The sequence below is a fragment of the Leuresthes tenuis genome, unplaced genomic scaffold (genome assembly GCF_036924035.1).
Source record: "Leuresthes tenuis unplaced genomic scaffold, fLeuTen1.0.hap1 SCAF_10, whole genome shotgun sequence".
Classification (NCBI taxonomy): domain Eukaryota; kingdom Metazoa; phylum Chordata; class Actinopteri; order Atheriniformes; family Atherinopsidae; genus Leuresthes; species Leuresthes tenuis.
Window position 1 is genome coordinate 26,533,656 of NW_027325364.1, and position 18,449 is coordinate 26,552,104.

At 45.3% G+C, this 18,449-nt stretch overlaps 12 non-coding genes across 12 annotated transcripts; 2 read left to right on the top strand and 10 right to left on the bottom strand.

Annotated features, from left to right (window-relative positions):
• Positions 1-6,908: 6,908 nt before the first annotated feature.
• Positions 6,909-7,022, top strand: LOC140317329 (U5 spliceosomal RNA). The gene has a single exon (XR_011917652.1). It is a non-coding gene; the product is annotated as a U5 spliceosomal RNA (small nuclear RNA).
• A 308-nt stretch (positions 7,023-7,330) lies between these two features.
• Positions 7,331-7,514, top strand: LOC140317046 (U2 spliceosomal RNA). The gene has a single exon (XR_011917397.1). It is a non-coding gene; the product is annotated as a U2 spliceosomal RNA (small nuclear RNA).
• Positions 7,515-10,153: 2,639 nt separating this feature from the next.
• Positions 10,154-10,344, bottom strand: LOC140317023 (U2 spliceosomal RNA). Its single transcript, XR_011917376.1, has one exon. It is a non-coding gene; the product is annotated as a U2 spliceosomal RNA (small nuclear RNA).
• A 316-nt stretch (positions 10,345-10,660) lies between these two features.
• Positions 10,661-10,774, bottom strand: LOC140317209 (U5 spliceosomal RNA). Its single transcript, XR_011917543.1, has one exon. It is a non-coding gene; the product is annotated as a U5 spliceosomal RNA (small nuclear RNA).
• Positions 10,775-13,067: 2,293 nt separating this feature from the next.
• LOC140317088 (U2 spliceosomal RNA) lies at positions 13,068-13,251 on the bottom strand. Its single transcript, XR_011917436.1, has one exon. It is a non-coding gene; the product is annotated as a U2 spliceosomal RNA (small nuclear RNA).
• Positions 13,252-13,559: 308 nt separating this feature from the next.
• Positions 13,560-13,673, bottom strand: LOC140317330 (U5 spliceosomal RNA). The gene has a single exon (XR_011917654.1). It is a non-coding gene; the product is annotated as a U5 spliceosomal RNA (small nuclear RNA).
• A 342-nt stretch (positions 13,674-14,015) lies between these two features.
• Positions 14,016-14,199, bottom strand: LOC140317089 (U2 spliceosomal RNA). Its single transcript, XR_011917437.1, has one exon. It is a non-coding gene; the product is annotated as a U2 spliceosomal RNA (small nuclear RNA).
• A 308-nt stretch (positions 14,200-14,507) lies between these two features.
• Positions 14,508-14,621, bottom strand: LOC140317331 (U5 spliceosomal RNA). The gene has a single exon (XR_011917655.1). It is a non-coding gene; the product is annotated as a U5 spliceosomal RNA (small nuclear RNA).
• A 342-nt stretch (positions 14,622-14,963) lies between these two features.
• On the bottom strand, positions 14,964-15,147 carry LOC140317137 (U2 spliceosomal RNA). Its single transcript, XR_011917481.1, has one exon. It is a non-coding gene; the product is annotated as a U2 spliceosomal RNA (small nuclear RNA).
• A 308-nt stretch (positions 15,148-15,455) lies between these two features.
• On the bottom strand, positions 15,456-15,569 carry LOC140317332 (U5 spliceosomal RNA). Its single transcript, XR_011917656.1, has one exon. It is a non-coding gene; the product is annotated as a U5 spliceosomal RNA (small nuclear RNA).
• A 342-nt stretch (positions 15,570-15,911) lies between these two features.
• Positions 15,912-16,095, bottom strand: LOC140317062 (U2 spliceosomal RNA). Its single transcript, XR_011917411.1, has one exon. It is a non-coding gene; the product is annotated as a U2 spliceosomal RNA (small nuclear RNA).
• Positions 16,096-16,403: 308 nt separating this feature from the next.
• On the bottom strand, positions 16,404-16,517 carry LOC140317333 (U5 spliceosomal RNA). The gene has a single exon (XR_011917657.1). It is a non-coding gene; the product is annotated as a U5 spliceosomal RNA (small nuclear RNA).
• Positions 16,518-18,449: the final 1,932 nt, after the last annotated feature.

An 18,449-nucleotide genomic window follows, 5' to 3' on the forward strand; every position in this document is an offset into this window, starting at 1 on the left:
GTGAGTAATTATGGCTGGACATTCACACCTACTTGCAGCCGAACACAACCTCTCTCGCTTTTGATGATGTATGGACCGGCATTTTTACCTTTTCTAACACATTTTTCAGCAATTATGGTCGGAGATTCACACCTACTCACAGCCGAACAACTCCGCTCCCGCATTTGATGATGTATAGTCGGGCATTCTCACCCTTTCTCATCAGCTTTTTGCAAATTATGATCTGACATTCACACCTACTTGCAGTCGAACAGCTCTGCTCCCGCTTTTGATTATGTTTGGTTGGATATTCGAACCTTTTCTTAACTTCTTTTTACATATTTTGGTTGGACGTTCACACCTTCTTGTAGCTGAACACTTCCACTCCTGCTTTTGATGATGTATGGTTGGGCATTCACACCTTTTTTTTGCCCATTTTTCAGGAATTATGGGTGGACATTCACACCTTGCAGCTGAACACCTCCTATCCCACTTATGATCATGTGCGGTTTGATTTTCGAAAAGTTCCTTTCATGTTTTCTAGCAATTATTGATGGACATGTAGACCTTCTTGCAGCTGAACACCTCCGCTCCCGCTTTTGATCATACATTGTCAGGCATTCGCACCTTGTCTTACCCACTTTTTACAAACTTTAGTCGAACAGTCACACCTTTTTGCAGCCGAACACCACCTCTACCGCTTTTGATGATGTATGGTCCAGCATTCTTACCTTTTCTAACACATTCTTCAGCAATTATGGTCGGACATTCACACCTACTCAGAGCCGAACACCTCCGCTCCCGCATTTGATGGTCTATAGTCGGGCATTCTACAGCGGAAAAGACTCATTCTTATGTTTGGTTAGATATTCGAACCTTTTCTTAACTGCTTTTTACAAACTTTGGTCGGACGTTCACAATATCTTGCAGCCGAACACCTCCGCTTCCGCTTTTGATGGTGTATATTCGGGCATACGAACCTTTTCTTACCCGCTTTTTACAAACCAAGGTCGGACTTTCACACCTTCTCTTAGCTGAACAACTCCGCTCCCTCTTTTGATTGTGTACAGTCGGGTAATTTAACCTTTTCTTACCCGCTTTTTACCATCTATGGTTGGACATTCACACCGTCTTACAGCGGAACACCTCCGCTCCCTCTTTTGATGATGTATGGTTAGGCATTCGCACCTTTTCTTACCCATTTTTCAGTAATTATGGGTAGACATTCACACCTTCTTGCAGCTGAACACCTCCTCTCCTGCTTATGATCATGTGCAGTTTGATATTCGAAAATTTTCTTTCATGTTTTCTAGCAATTATTGATGGACATTCAGACCGTCTTGAAGCTGAACACCTCCGCTCCCACTTTTGATGGTGTATAGTCGGGCTTTCGAGCCTTTTCTTCCCCGGTTTTTACAAATTATGGTTGGACATTCAGACCTTCTTGCAGCCGAAAACCTCCACTCCCTCTTTTGATCATACATTGTCGGGCATTCGCACCTTTTCTTACCCGCTTTTTACAAACCATGGTCGGACTTTCACACCTTCTTGTAGACGAACAACTCCGCTCCCGCTATTGATTGTGTACAGTCGGGTATTTTAACCTTTTCTTACCCGCTTTTTACCAACTATGGTTGGACATTCACACCGTCTTACAGCGGAACACCTCCGCTCCCTCTTTTGATGGTGTATGTTCGGGCACTCGAACCTTTTCTTACCCGCTTTTTACAAACTATGGTCAGACATTCAAACCTTCTTGTAGCCGAACACATCCACTCCTGCTTTTGATGATGGGTATTCAAACCTACTTGTTGCCCGCTTTTCATTAATTATGGGTGGACATACACACCTTGTCGCAGCCAAACACCTCCGCTCCCTGTTTTGATCATGTATGATTGGACATTCGCACCTTTTCTCACCCGCTTTTTACTATGGTCGGCCATTCACAGCTTCCTCTCCACCATACTTGTATGGTGGGATATTCACACCCACTTGCATCCGAAGACCTCCGCCCCCACTTTTGTTGATATTTAGTCGGTCATTCGCAGCTTACCCGCTTTTGGCAAACTATGGCCTTCTTGCAGCCAAACACCTCTGATCTCGTTTTTGATGATGTAAGGTTGGGCATTCAGACCTTGCTTCACCTGCTTTTCACCAAATATAGTCGAACAGTCACACCTTCTTGCAGCCGAACACTTCTGCTCCACCTTTTAGTGTTCTATGGGGTATTCACACCTTTTTTTTCACCGCATTTTATTGATTATGGTTGGAAATTCTCACCCACTCTTATCCGAAGACCTCTCCTCCTGCTTTTGTTAATATATAGTCGGGCATTCAAACCTTTTCTTACCCGCTTTTTACAAATTATGGTTGTACATTCAGACCTTGCAGCCGAAAACCTCCGCTCCCTCATTTGATCATACATTGTCAGGCATTCGCACCTTGTCTTACCCGCTTTTTATAAACTTTAGTCAGACATTCACACCTTGCAGCTGAACCACCTCCGCTCCCTGTTTTGATAATGTATGGTCTGGCAATACTACCTTTTCTTACCGGTTTGTGAGTAATTATGGCTGGACATTCACACCTACTTGCAGCCGAACACCACTTTTCCAGCTTTTGATGATGTATGGTCCGGCATTCTAGTCTTTTCTAACACATTTTTCAGCAATTATGGTTTGACATTCACACCTACTCACAGCCGAACACTTCCGCTCCCGCATTTGATGGTGTATAGTCGGGCATTCTCACCCTTTCTCATCAGCTTTTTGCAAATTATGATCTGACATTCACACCTACTTGCAGTCGAACAGCTCTGCTCCCGCTTTTGATTATGTTTGGTTGGATATTCGAAACTTTTCTTCACTGCTTTTTACAAACTTTGGTTGGACGTTCACACCTTCTTGCAGCCGAACACCTCCGCTTCCGCTTTTGATGGTATATATTCGGGCATTCGAACCTTTTCTTACCCGCTTTTTACAAACCATGGTCGGACTTTCACACCTTCTTGTAGCCGAACAACTCCGCTCCCGCTATTGATTGTGTACAGTCGGGTATTTTAACCTTTTCTTAGCCGCTTTTTATCAACTATTGTTGGACATTCACACCGTCTTACAGCGGAACACCTCCGCTCCCTCTTTTGATGGTGTATGTTCGGGCATTCGAACCTTTTCTTACCCGCATTTTACGAACTATGGTCGGACATTCAAACCTTCTTTTAGCCGAACACATCCACTCCTGCTTTTGATGATGTATGGTTGAGCATTCGCACCTTTTCTTACCCATTTTTTACAAACTATGGTGGGACATTCACACCTTCTTGCAGCTGAACACCTCCTCTCCCGCTTATGATGATGTGTGGTTTGATATTCGAAAATTCTCTTCCATGTTTTCTAGCAATTATTGATGGACATTCAGACCTTCTTGCAGCTGAACACCTCCGCTCCAGCTGTTGATGGTGTATAGTCGGGCTTTCGAGCCTTTTCTTCCCCGATTTTTACAAATTATGGATGGACATTCAGACCTTCTTTCAGCTGAAAACCTCCGCTACCTCTTTTGATCATACATTGTCGGGCATTCGCACCTTTTCTTACCTGCTTTTTCAATTCATGGTCGGACTTTCACACCTTTTAGTAGCGGAACAACTCTGCTCCCGCTATTGATTGTGTACAATAGGGTATTTTAACCTTTTCTTACCCGCTTTTTGCCAATTACTGTTAGACATTCACACCTTCTTACAGCGGAACACCTCCGCTCCCTCCTTTGATGGTGTATGTTCGGGCATTCGAACCTTTTCTTACCCGCTTTTTACAAACTATGGTCAGACATTCAAACCTTCTTGTAGCCGAACACATCCACTCCTGCTTTTGATGATGGGTATTCAAACCTACTTGTTGCCCGCTTTTCATTAATTATGGGTGGACATACACACCTTGTCGCAGCCAAACACCTCCGCTCCCTGTTAGGATCATGTATGGTTGGGCATTCGTACCTTTTCTTACCCATTTTGCAGTAATTATGGGTGGACATTCACACCTTCTTGCATTTGAACACCTCCTCTCCCGCTTATGATCATGTGCGGTTTGATATTCGAAAATTCTCTTCCATGTTTTCTAGCAATTATTGATGGACATTCAGACCTTCTTGCAGCTGAACACCTCCGCTCCAGCTGTTGATGGTGTATAGTCGGGCTTTCGAGCCTTTTCTTCCCAGATTTTTACAAAATATGGATGGACATTCAGACCTTGTTTCAGCCGAAAACCTCCGCTCCCTCTTTTGATCATACATTGTCGGGCATTCGCACCTTTTCTTACCCGCTTTTTACAAACCATGGTCGGACTTTCACACCTTTTAGTAGCGGAACAACTCTGCTCCCGCTATTGATTGTGTACAATCGGGTATTTTAACCTTTTCTTACCTGCTTTTTGCCAACTATGGTCGGACATTCACACCTTCTTACAGCGGAACACCTCCGCTCCCTCCTTTGATGGTGTATGTTCGGGCATTCGAACCTTTTCTTACCCGCTTTTTACAAACTATGGTCAGACATTCACACCTTCTTGCAGCCGAACACTTCCGCTCTACCTTTTAGTGTTCTATGGAGTATTCACACCTTTTTTTTCACCGCATTTTATAGATTATGGTTGTAAATTCTCACCCACTCTTATCCGAAGACCTCTCCTCCTGCTTTGGTTAATATATAGTCGGGCATTCGAACCTTTTCTTACCCGCTTTTTACAAATTATGGTCGAACATTCACACCTACTTGCAGCCGAACACCTCCGCTCCCGCTTTTGATGGTGTATAGTCGGGCTTTCGAGCCTTTTCTTCCCCGGTTTTTACAAATTATGGTTGGACATTCAGACCTTGCAGCCGAAAACCTCCGCTCCCTCTTTTGATCATACATTGTCAGGCATTCGCACCTACTTGCAGCTGAATACTTCCGCTCCACCTTTTAGTGATGTATGGTTGGCATTTGCACCTTTTCTTACCCTTTCTTACCCTACTGATTGCTTAAGATTAAGTTGTTTTTTCTCAAACTACAACATTTTTTTAATTGTTGAAACTTGATTTGAAGTGGATAAATAAGGAGGACAAACAGTTTTGAGTCAGGCTGATAGAAGGAATTAATTTTATAGCAAAATCTGTATTTCGTCATATGTCGAGAGATGCTTATTGCTGAAGAAGTACAAAGTACAACGTTGTTTATCGTTGAAACTTGATTAGACATGAATAAATATGAAGGACAAAGCAGTCTTAACTTGGTTAGAGTTAAGGTTTTATAGGAGAATCCGAATTCGTGCATAACTCGTAAAATAGAGCTTATTTTCGGATTCCTGAAGAATGAGTCTGGTTCTTTCTCATAATACAAAGTTTGTTGTTTATTGTTGAAACTTCATCAGAAGTGAAGAAGTAAATGAATGCCTATCAACAAATGTGGGATCTAAACTCTAGTGCTTCCTCTAAAATAATTTCCTTTCTCAATTCAGAAATGTGTGTGTGTAAGTTACAACACCCGTGACACCAAAACGGCTTTCTTTTCTCTCTTTTCTCTACACTCTGCACTGTGAGAACACACACCAAATCAGAAAGGCTTTTTTCTCTCTTTTCTACATTATGGACTGTGGGGACACAAAACCGCTCTCTCTTTTTTTTTTGATTGTGTGCCAGGGCGTTGTCTCACGTATTAGATTATGCTTACGATACGAATGGGTTTATCAGTCACATCAGAATCCATACATACTGATCCTCCCGTAATAAAATGGTCGGATCTTATCAAACACACTTTGTTTCTTGTGACAATCAAGTCAGCGAAACAGCGTATACACGTCAAGACACTGAATCAAGTTTGCCATAAGAACTCATAAGTTTGGCAGTATTGCTCTGCCGTCAGCAATCATACACCCATTTTATTTTCGTGAGACATGTGCAGGCACCTGTTCATCTACTGTTCTATCACTATGAATTAGTTTATCTATTATCAATAAGGATACTTCTACAACTACTATCAAAGTATGTCCAGACTTCTTATGTTGTCAGTTGCTATATATGAATAAGTGGGTAGCTACTGACAAGCATTAAGCATGTCACACAGCCCAAACATATAACATTTCAGGACACACCACACAGTTAACAACCACCGTGAAGTGTCAAAGCCCAAACATGTAACATTCAACAGGACACTTACACAACACATTCAAATCAAACAGTCAGACAACATACAAGAACATATACCCCAGCCGGCATTGCTCCCTGCCTATTTTCCTACAGCTCACTATGTGTGCGCACACCTTTATTCACAAATTCTTCAACTTATACTCTTTTACCAAAGCTGCTACAGCTCGATTGGCCGAATACCCTTAGATCCTATTTCGGTGAATTTGACATCTGCCTTACATGTAACAGATTAGCGGTTTAGCAGTTTTAATTTAGTTTGAGTGAAGGAATTCATTTTATAGCAAAATCCGAAATCGTGAAGAACTCATGAAAGTAAGCTTATTCTCGGATTCCTGAAACTTTAGATTTGCTATTTCTTTTACTGCAAAGTACAACGTTGTTTTTTTTTTGTTTAAATCTTTCTAGACATGGTAAATATGAAGGACAAAGCAGTTTTAACATAGTTTGAGTGAAGGAATTCATTTTATAGATAAAATCCCAAGAGTCTGCTGAGAAAAGAGAGTGAATGCGAAGTAGACTTTAACACGGCTCTGGGAGCGAGCCGAGTGTGGGCTAACCGGGAGAATTGCTTGAAAGAAACGCGACACCGAATGAGCGGTCAGAACAAAGCCTCAATACGGTGTTCCCGTGGTGTTTTTGTTGCTGCCTTGTCGATTGCACAGGGGCAAGCGTTTCAACCAAGCAAAGCTCACCATGGGGAAGGTGGCTATGGCAACTAGCCTGATGCCCTGCTCCCGCAGTGACGGATAATCGTACTCTGGTTTCTCTTCATAACATACAAGTCTTTCGCCTTTTACTAAAGACTTTCGTGGAGAGCAGCACTAATGAGTTGTTTCTATTTTTGGCAGGCTTTACCTTTGCGGGTGAAGCCCTTTCTGTCTGTGCAAAAGAAATCTTGTTACTGTGCAGAGTGACTTCTCTGAGTAGAGTCGCCTTACTTGTTGCGATTGTGCCGATGTTCGAAGCTGGAGTGCAAAGTTGTTGCTTGAATGGTGCTTGCTGGAGCATGCGGGAGTGCAAAGTTATACCATTTAAAAGGGCTGAAGAGTGCTCAGTGCAGCGGGTGGGCGGAGGTGCAACGTGACACTCTGGCCACCTATGGCCATAAAAAGAACACTGCTACAAGTGCGCATTGTGCCAGCAAGGGCCCTCGGACCTGAAACAGTGGACAGTTATCGCTTCTCGGCCTTTTGGCTAAGATCAAGTGTAGTATCTGTTCTTATCAGTTTAATATGTCCTCTATACGAGGACTACATATTAAATGGATTTTTAAGAATAGGAGTTGAAAAAGAAGCTTGCTCCGTTCACTCCAAGCATCGACCCAGTACTGCAGTGCCGCTGGGAACGGTGCGCTCTTCTCTGCTCTTGTGAAAAAGCAAACAGCGGTGCAGGATGGAAGTTTCAGGGAGCCCAAGATGAAACTTTCTTTTAATCTGCTGAGAAAAGAGAGTGAATGCGTAGTAGACTTTAACACAGCTCTGGGAGCGAGCCGAGTGTGGGCTAACCGGGAGAATTGCTTGAAAGAAACGCGCAACGAATGAGTGGTCAGAACAAAGCCTCAATACGGTGTTCCCGTTGTGTTTTTGTTGCTGCCGCTGTTTGCTTTTTCACAAGAGCGCACCTGTTGAGGGGGGGCCTGGGGGGGCCTGGGTGATGGTGGGTCTCAGGCCCGGGCTGCTGCGACTGGTGTGACCGGGTGGTTTGTTTGTTTGTTTTTTGTTGTTGTTTGTTTGTTTTTTGTAGAGGTCCTCCGGAGTGGGGTTGGGTTGAGTGGGGTGGGGCGGGATGGGTACCTTCTGGGGGTACAGTAGCTCCCAGAATATGGTCGCTGCAGGCCCCGAGCCTGGTGGACATCAGGCCCTCCTGTCCTGTGTTGGCTCCCTGGTAGCGGGGATGCCTATTGCAGCCAGTCCCTGGCTGCCCCCAGTGTATATCCCCATACCCCTCTCCCTTCTGGCTCCTGTACACAGCACACACTCACACATGAAGGGTTTTGGGGGCGTGTGTGTTCGGTGGGGTGTAGTGGACTCTGCAGTAGTTGCACTCTGCAGTTCCCACCCCTGTTTTAATTACACCTTAGACATTACTACTTATCAAACACACTCACACACACACATTAGGTCTTGGGGGGTGGTTACACTGAGTGGCATCTGGTGGGCGGGGCTCTTTGGGTATGTAGGCTGCCCAGAGGGCCACGCTCCCAATTCTACAACTTTGGCTGCCCCTCAATTTTAATTGCTCACTATTAGAAAATATTGAAGAGCCAGAAGGGTGAGGGGAGGGGTCTTCTTCGCACACCCCTGCTTCCTGGTTGCTGCTCGGGGCGGGAGGGGCCAGGAGGATTAATTAATTGTTCTGCTGGTTTGGGGTCTGTGGTTGCTGGGGGGCTGCTGGCCCCCTGGTGTGCCCGCTGCACTACACCCCAGCGGAGTCGAGGGAGGGAGGACGTGTGGATCTATGGGACATGAAAGTGTGTGTGGTAATGATTGGGCCTGGATCTTGGACTTGCTGTCGCCTGGCCTGCCTGTCTTTCTCCCGATGGGGGGGGCGGCGTGGCCTCTCTCCGCTGCTCGCGACTTCACCCACCTGTGGGCACGTCTTGACTCCCAGGGCACTTGGCCAGGGGTGCTGGGGCAGGCGCTGACCCACTGTGTGGCTGTCTGGGGCGCTTGGCCCTCCTGGGTATTGGGTGGGGCCTCTGTCGGGGGGTTTGGGGGCGCTCGGGCTCCTGGGGCCCGGATCCAGTGCACGGCCCATGTCTGGGCGGCTGGGGCCTGGCGACGTCGGTGGGCTGTTGCCCCTGGCTCCCGGAGGGCCTCTGCCCTATGCTTATGGGGGCTCTTTCCGGGGGCTTCCTCTGCAGTCTTCTGGGTGGATGCGTGGTTGCCCCTGCGGTGGGCTTCCTGGGTTCTGTGCTCTGTGGGGGCTGCTGGTGGCCTGGGTCTTGTGGCCCTCTCTGCCTGCTTCTGATTGCTTGGGGGGGCTGTGGATTGTGGCCCTGTACGCTTATACACTCATAACTAAGCACGGTTATCATGTAGGTCCTGTGCCATGGGTGTTGCATGTTCTCACACACACACAACCACATTCATTAGTCCAGTAGCATGGTCGCTAAGCAGTTGATGTATTATCATGTCGTCTCAGGTCATCTATATCCACAGCTGTGTTGTATGCGATGTATGTTCTGTTTTTCTCTTCTTTCCTCTTCTTCTTTCCTTGTCCCCTGGTCCGGTTCAGTTCTATTACATGTCATATATTGTAAACAGAAATAAATAAATGGGCATCAAGGGGAGCTTTACATTTATAAAACTTCCCTTTGGCAAAGCAAATCTGTTTGGCATCAAAGGTATTCAGACTACAATTCTGCTGCCATAATGCTGAACACGATAAGGGGAAAAAAAAAAAAAGTAAAGAAGAAAGTTCTGCCGAAAGCCAGGGACTAGACCTGTTCTAAGTTCTGTACTTTTTAAAAGGGAGCCAACACAGGACAGGAGGGCCTGATGTCCACCAGGCTCGGGGCCTGCAGCGACCATATTCTGGGAGCTACTGTACCCCCAGAAAGTACCCATCCCGCCCCACCCCACTCAACCCAACCCCACTCCGGAGGACCTCTACAAAAAACAAACAAACAACAACAAAAAACAAACAAACAAACCACCCGGTCACACCAGTCGCAGCAGCCCGGGCCTGAGACCCACCATCAACCAGGCCCCCCCAGGCCCCCCCTCAACAGGTGCGCTCTTGTGAAAAAGCAAACAGCGGCAGCAACAAAAACACAACGGGAACACCGTATTGAGGCTTTGTTCTGACCGCTCATTTGGTATGGCGTTTCTTTCAAGCAATTCTCCCGGTTAGCCCGCACTCGGCTCGCTCCCAGAGCCGTGTTAAAGTCTACTTCGCATTCACTCTCTTTTCTCAGCAGACTAAAAGAAAGTTTCATCTTGGGCTCCCTGAAACTTGCATCCTGCACCGCTGTTTGCTTTTTCACAAGAGTAGAGAAGAGCGCACCGTTCCCAGCGGCACTGCAGTACGGGGTCAATGCTTGGAGTGAACGGAGCAAGCTACTTTTTCAACTCCTATTGCTAAAAATCCATTTAATATGTAGTCCTCGTATAGAGGACATATCAGATATTGAACTGATAAGAACAGATACTACACTTGATCTTAGCCAAAAGGCCGAGAAGCGACAACTGTCCACTGGTTCACGTCCGAGGGCCCTTCCTGGCACAATGCGCACTTGTCCGCTAACACCCCTGTTCTTTTTATGGCCATAGGTGGCCAGAGTGTCACTTTGCACCTCCGCCCACCTGCTGCACTGAGCACTCTTCAGCCCTTTTAAATGGTATAACTTTGCACTCCCGCACGCTCCAGCAAGCAACATTCAAGCAACAACTTTGCACTCCAGCTTCGAACATCGGCACAGTCGCAACAAGTAAGGCGACTCTACTCAGAGAAGTCACTCTGCACAGTAACAAGATTTCTTTTGCACAGACAGAAAGGGCTTCACCCGCAAAGGTAAAGCCTGCCAAAAATAGAAACAACTCATTAGTGCTGCTCTCCACAGAAGTCTTTAGTAAAAGGCGAAAGACTTGTACGTTATGAAGAGAAACCAGAGTACGATTATCCGTCACTGCGGGAGCAGGGCATCAGGCTAGTTGGCATAGCCACCTTCCCCATGGTGAGCTTTGCTTGGTTGAGACGCTTGCCCTCCCCCCCCCCCCCCCCCCCCCCCCCCCCCTTGCTCCTCGGCTGACCAAGTAGGAACAATCGGGCCCTATTCGATGGCTGCCTTGTCTTTTACTCTGTGCAATAGACAAGGCAGCAACAAAAACACCACGGGAAAACCGTATTGAGGCTTTGTTCTGACCGCTCATTCGGTGTCGCGTTTCTTTCAAGCAATTCTCCCGGTTAGCCCGCACTCGGCTCGCTCCCAGAGCCGTGTTAAAGTCTACTTCGCATTCACTCTCTTTTCTCAGCAGACTCTTGGGATTTTATCAATAAAATGAATTCCTTCACTCAAACTATGTTAAAACTGCTTTGTCCTTCATATTTACCATGTCTTGAAAGATTTAAACAAAAAAACCAACGTTGTACTTTGCAGTAAAAGAAATAGCAAATCTAAAGTTTCAGGAATCCGAGAATAAGCTTACTTTCATGAGTTCTTCACGATTTCGGATTTTGCTATAAAATGAATTCCTTCACTCAAACTAAATTAAAACTGCTAAACCGCTAATCTGTTACATGTAAGGCAGATGTCAAATTCACCGAATTAGGATTATTCGGTATTCGGCCAATCGAGCTGTAGCAGCTTCGGTAAAAGAGTATAAGTTGAAGAGTTTGTGAATAAAGGTGTGCGCACACATAGTGAGCTGTAGGAAAATAGGCAGGGAGCAATGCCGGCTGGGGTATATGTTCTTGTATGTTGTCTGACTGTTTGATTTGAATGTGTTGTGTAAGTGTCCTGTTGAATGTTACATGTTTGGGCTTTGACACGCTTCACTGTGGTTGTTAACTGTGTGGTGTGTCCTGAAATGTTATATGTTTGGGCTGTGTGACATGCTTAATCCTTCTCAGTAGCTACCCACTTATTCATATATAGCAACTGACAACGTAAGAAGTCCGGACATACTTTGATAGAGTAGTTGTAGAAGTATCCTTATTGATAATAGATAAACTAATTCATAGTGATAGAACAGTAGATGAACAGGTGCCTGCACATGTCTCACGAAAATAAAATGGATGTATGATTGCTGACGGCAGAGCAATACTGCCAAACTTATGAGTTCTTGTGGCAAACTTGATTCAGTGTCTTGACGTGTATACGCTGTTTCGCTGACTTGATTGTCACAAGAAACAAAGTGTGTTTGATAAGATCCGACCATTTTATTACGGGAGGATCAGTATGTATGGATTCTGATGTGACTGATAAAACCCATTCGTATCTTAAGCACAATCTAATACGTGAGACAACGCCCTGGCACACGATAAAAAAAAAAAGAGAGAGCGGTTTTGTGTCCCCACAGTCCATAATGTAGAAAAGAGAGAAAAAAGCCTTTCTGATTTGGTGTGTGTGCTCACAGTGCAGAGTGTAGAGAAAAGAAAGCCGTTTTGGTGTCACGGGTGTTGTGACTTACACACACACATTTCTAAATTGAGAAAGGAAATTATTTTAGAGGAAGCACTAGAGTTTAGATCCAACATTTGTTGATAGGCATTCATTTATTTCTTCACTTCTGATAAAAATGATAAGACTGACCTAAAGAATTGGAGGCCCATCACACTTTTAAACTTTGACTGTAAACTTTTTAGCAAGGTTTTAATGACACGGATGTCCTCTGTTTTAGAGGAGGTAATTCACCCAGACCAGGCTTGTGCCATCTCAGAGAGACAACTCACCGACAGCCTCGTACTGATTCGAGACATCATTGATTACGCTAGAGACAGAAACACCCGGCTTGTCATCTTAAATTTAGACTTTGAAAAAGCTTTTGATCGGGTCTCGCATCAATATCTCTTTCAGGTGTTGCAGCAATCGAATAGGGCCCGATTGTTCCTACTTGGTGAGATTTGCTTGGTTGAGACGCTTAGTCCCCCCCCTTGCTCCTCGGCTGACCAAGTAGGAACAATCGGGCCCTATTCGATGGCTGCCTTGTCTTTTACTCTGTGCAAAAGACAAGGCAGCCACAAACACCACGGGAACACCGTATTGAGGCTTTGTTCTGACCACTCATTCGGTGTCGCGTTTCTTTCAAGCAATTCTCCCGGTTAGCCCACACTCGGCTCGCTTCCAGAGCTGTGTTAAAGTCTACTTCGCATTCACTCTCTTTTCTCAGCAGATTAAAAGAAAGTGTCATCTTGGGCTCCCTGAAACTTCCATCCTGCACCGCTGTTTGCTTTTTCACAAGAGCAGGGAAGAGCGCACCGTTCCCAGCGGCACTGCAGTACTGGGTCGATGCTTGGAGTGAACGGAGCAAGCTTCTTTTTCAACTCCTATTCTTAAAAATCCATTTAATATGTAGTCCTCGTATAGAGGACACATTAAACTGATAAGAACAGATACTACACTTGATCTTAGCCAAAAGGCCGAGAAGCGATAACTGTCCACTGTTTCAGGTCCGAGGGCCCTTGCTGGCACAATGCGCACTTGTAGCAGTGTTCTTTTTATGGCCATAGGTGGCCAGAGTGTCACGTTGCACCTCCGCCCACCCGCTGCACTGAGCTCTCTTCAGCCCTTTTAAATGGTATAACTTTGCACTCCCGCATGCTCCAGCAAGCACCATTCAAGCAACAACTTTGCACTCCAGCTTCGAACATCGGCACAATCGCAACAAGTAAGGCGACTCTACTCAGAGAAGTCACTCTGCACAGTAACAAGATTTCTTTTGCACGGACAGAAAGGGCTTCACCCGCAAAGGTAAAGCCTGCCAAAAATAGAAACAACTCATTAGTGCTGCTCTCCACGAAAGTCTTTAGTAAAAGGCGAAAGACTTGTATGTTATGAAGAGAAACCAGAGTACGATTATCCGTCACTGCGGGAGCAGGGCATCAGGCTAGTTGCCATAGCCACCTTCCCCATGGTGAGCGTTGCTTGGTTGAAACGCTTGCCCCTGTGCAATCGACAAGGCAGCAACAAAAACACCACGGGAACACCGTATTGAGGCTTTGTTCTGACCGCTCATTCGGTGTCGCGTTTCTTTCAAGCAATTCTCCCGGTTAGCCCACACTCGGCTCGCTCCCAGAGCCGTGTTAGAGTCTACTTCGCATTCACTCTCTTTTCTCAGCAGATTAAAAGAAAGTGTCATCTTGGGCTCCCTGAAACTTCCATCCTGCACCGCTGTTTGCTTTTTCACAAGAGCAGGGAAGAGCGCACCGTTCCCAGCGGCACTGCAGTACTGGGTCGATGCTTGGAGTGAACGGAGCAAGCTTCTTTTTCAACTCCTATTCTTAAAAATCCATTTAATATGTAGTCCTCGTATAGAGGACACATTAAACTGATAAGAACAGATACTACACTTGATCTTAGCCAAAAGGCCGAGAAGCGATAACTGTCCACTGTTTCAGGTCCGAGGGCCCTTGCTGGCACAATGCGCACTTGTAGCAGTGTTCTTTTTATGGCCATAGGTGGCCAGAGTGTCACGTTGCACCTCCGCCCACCCGCTGCACTGAGCTCTCTTCAGCCCTTTTAAATGGTATAACTTTGCACTCCCGCATGCTCCAGCAAGCACCATTCAAGCAACAACTTTGCACTCCAGCTTCGAACATCGGCACAATCGCAACAAGTAAGGCGACTCTACTCAGAGAAGTCACTCTGCACAGTAACAAGATTTCTTTTGCACGGACAGAAAGGGCTTCACCCGCAAAGGTAAAGCCTGCCAAAAATAGAAACAACTCATTAGTGCTGCTCTCCACGAAAGTCTTTAGTAAAAGGCGAAAGACTTGTATGTTATGAAGAGAAACCAGAGTACGATTATCCGTCACTGCGGGAGCAGGGCATCAGGCTAGTTGCCATAGCCACCTTCCCCATGGTGAGCGTTGCTTGGTTGAAACGCTTGCCCCTGTGCAATCGACAAGGCAGCAACAAAAACACCACGGGAACACCGTATTGAGGCTTTGTTCTGACCGCTCATTCGGTGTCGCGTTTCTTTCAAGCAATTCTCCCGGTTAGCCCACACTCGGCTCGCTCCCAGAGCCGTGTTAGAGTCTACTTCGCATTCACTCTCTTTTCTCAGCAGACTAAAAGAAAGTTTCATCTTGGGCTCCCTGAAACTTGCATCCTGCACCGCTGTTTGCTTTTTCACAAGAGTAGAGAAGAGCGCACCGTTCCCAGCGGCACTGCAGTACGGGGTCAATGCTTGGAGTGAACGGAGCAAGCTACTTTTTCAACTCCTATTGCTAAAAATCCATTTAATATGTAGTCCTCGTATAGAGGACACATTAAACTGATAAGAACAGATACTACACTTGATCTTAGCCAAAAGGCCGAGAAGCGATAACTGTCCACTGTTTCAGGTCCGAGGGCCCTTGCTGGCACAATGCGCACTTGTAGCAGTGTTCTTTTTATGGCCATAGGTGGCCAGAGTGTCACGTTGCACCTCCGCCCACCCGCTGCACTGAGCTCTCTTCAGCCCTTTTAAATGGTATAACTTTGCACTCCCGCATGCTCCAGCAAGCACCATTCAAGCAACAACTTTGCACTCCAGCTTCGAACATCGGCACAATCGCAACAAGTAAGGCGACTCTACTCAGAGAAGTCACTCTGCACAGTAACAAGATTTCTTTTGCACGGACAGAAAGGGCTTCACCCGCAAAGGTAAAGCCTGCCAAAAATAGAAACAACTCATTAGTGCTGCTCTCCACGAAAGTCTTTAGTAAAAGGCGAAAGACTTGTATGTTATGAAGAGAAACCAGAGTACGATTATCCGTCACTGCGGGAGCAGGGCATCAGGCTAGTTGCCATAGCCACCTTCCCCATGGTGAGCGTTGCTTGGTTGAAACGCTTGCCCCTGTGCAATCGACAAGGCAGCAACAAAAACACCACGGGAACACCGTATTGAGGCTTTGTTCTGACCGCTCATTCGGTGTCGCGTTTCTTTCAAGCAATTCTCCCGGTTAGCCCACACTCGGCTCGCTCCCAGAGCCGTGTTAGAGTCTACTTCGCATTCACTCTCTTTTCTCAGCAGATTAAAAGAAAGTGTCATCTTGGGCTCCCTGAAACTTCCATCCTGCACCGCTGTTTGCTTTTTCACAAGAGCAGGGAAGAGCGCACCGTTCCCAGTGGCACTGCAGTACTGGGTCGATGCTTGGAGTGAACGGAGCAAGCTTCTTTTTCAACTCCTATTCTTAAAAATCCATTTAATATGTAGTCCTCGTATAGAGGACACATTAAACTGATAAGAACAGATACTACACTTGATCTTAGCCAAAAGGCCGAGAAGCGATAACTGTCCACTGTTTCAGGTCCGAGGGCCCTTGCTGGCACAATGCGCACTTGTAGCAGTGTTCTTTTTATGGCCATAGGTGGCCAGAGTGTCACGTTGCACCTCCGCCCACCCGCTGCACTGAGCTCTCTTCAGCCCTTTTAAATGGTATAACTTTGCACTCCCGCATGCTCCAGCAAGCACCATTCAAGCAACAACTTTGCACTCCAGCTTCGAACATCGGCACAATCGCAACAAGTAAGGCGACTCTACTCAGAGAAGTCACTCTGCACAGTAACAAGATTTCTTTTGCACGGACAGAAAGGGCTTCACCCGCAAAGGTAAAGCCTGCCAAAAATAGAAACAACTCATTAGTGCTGCTCTCCACGAAAGTCTTTAGTAAAAGGCGAAAGACTTGTATGTTATGAAGAGAAACCAGAGTACGATTATCCGTCACTGCGGGAGCAGGGCATCAGGCTAGTTGCCATAGCCACCTTCCCCATGGTGAGCGTTGCTTGGTTGAAACGCTTGCCCCTGTGCAATCGACAAGGCAGCAACAAAAACACCACGGGAACACCGTATTGAGGCTTTGTTCTGACCGCTCATTCGGTGTCGCGTTTCTTTCAAGCAATTCTCCCGGTTAGCCCACACTCGGCTCGCTCCCAGAGCCGTGTTAGAGTCTACTTCGCATTCACTCTCTTTTCTCAGCAGACTCTTGGGATTTTATCTATAAAATGAATTCCTTCACTCAAACTATGTTAAAACTGCTTTGTCCTTCATATTTACCATGTCTAGAAAGATTTAAACAAAAAAAAAACAACGTTGTACTTTGCAGTAAAAGAAAGAGCAAATCTAAAGTTTCAGGAATCCGAGAATAAGCTTACTTTCATGAGTTCTTCACGATTTCGGATTTTGCTATAAAATGAATTCCTTCACTCAAACTAAATTAAAACTGCTAAACCGCTAATCTGTTACATGTAAGGCAGATGTCAAATTCACCGAAATAGGATCTAAGGGTATTCGGCCAATCGAGCTGTAGCAGCTTTGGTAAAAGAATATAAGTTGAAGAGTTTGTGAATAAAGGTGTGCGCACACATAGTGAGCTGTAGGAAAATAGGCAGGGAGCAATGCCGGCTGGGGTATATGTTCTTGTATGTTGTCTGACTGTTTGATTTGAATGTGTTGTGTAAGTGTCCTGTTGAATGTTACATGTTTGGGCTTTGACACTTCACGGTGGTTGTTAACTGTGTGGTGTGTCCTGAAATGTTATATGTTTGGGCTGTGTGACATGCTTAATGCTTGTCAGTAGCTACCCACTTATTCATATATAGCAACTGACAACATAAGAAGTCTGGACATACTTTGATAGTAGTTGTAGAAGTATCCTTATTGATAATAGATAAACTAATTCATAGTGATAGAACAGTAGATGAACAGGTGCCTGCACATGTCTCACGAAAATAAAATGGGTGTATGATTGCTGACGGCAGAGCAATACTGCCAAACTTATGAGTTCTTGTGGCAAACTTGATTCAGTGTCTTGACGTGTATACGCTGTTTCGCTGACTTGATTGTCACAAGAAACAAAGTGTGTTTGATAAGATCCGACCATTTTATTACGGGAGGATCAGTATGTATGGATTCTGATGTGACTGATAAACCCATTCGTATCTTAAGCATAATCTAATACGTGAGACAACGCCCTGGCACACAATCAAAAAAAAAAAGAGAGAGCGGTTTTGTGTCCCCACAGTCCATAATGTAGAAAAGAGAGAAAAAAGCCTTTCTGATTTGGTGTGTGTGCTCACAGTGCAGAGTGTAGAGAAAAGAGAGAAAAGAAAGCCGTTTTGGTGTCACGGGTGTTGTGACTTACACACACACATTTCTGAATTGAGAAAGGAAATTATTTTAGAGGAAGCACTAGAGTTTAGATCCCACATTTGTTGATAGGCATTCATTTATTTCTTCACTTCTGATGAAGTTTCAACAATAAACAACAAACTTTGTATTATGAGAAAGAACCAGACTCATTCTTCAGGAATCCGAAAATAAGCTCTATTTTACGAGTTATGCACGAATTCGGATTCTCCTATAAAACGAATTCCTTAACTCTAACCAAGTTAAGACTGCTTTGTCCTTCATATTTATTCATGTCTAATCAAGTTTCAACGATAAACAACGTTGTACTTTGTAGAATGAGAAAGAACTTCTTCAGCAATAAGCATCTCTCGACATATGACGAAATACAGATTTTGCTATAAAATTAATTCCTTCTATCAGCCTGACTTAAAACTGTTTGTCCTCCTTATTTATCCACTTCAAATCAAGTTTCAACAATTAAAAAAATGTTGTAGTTTGAGAAAAAACAACTTAATC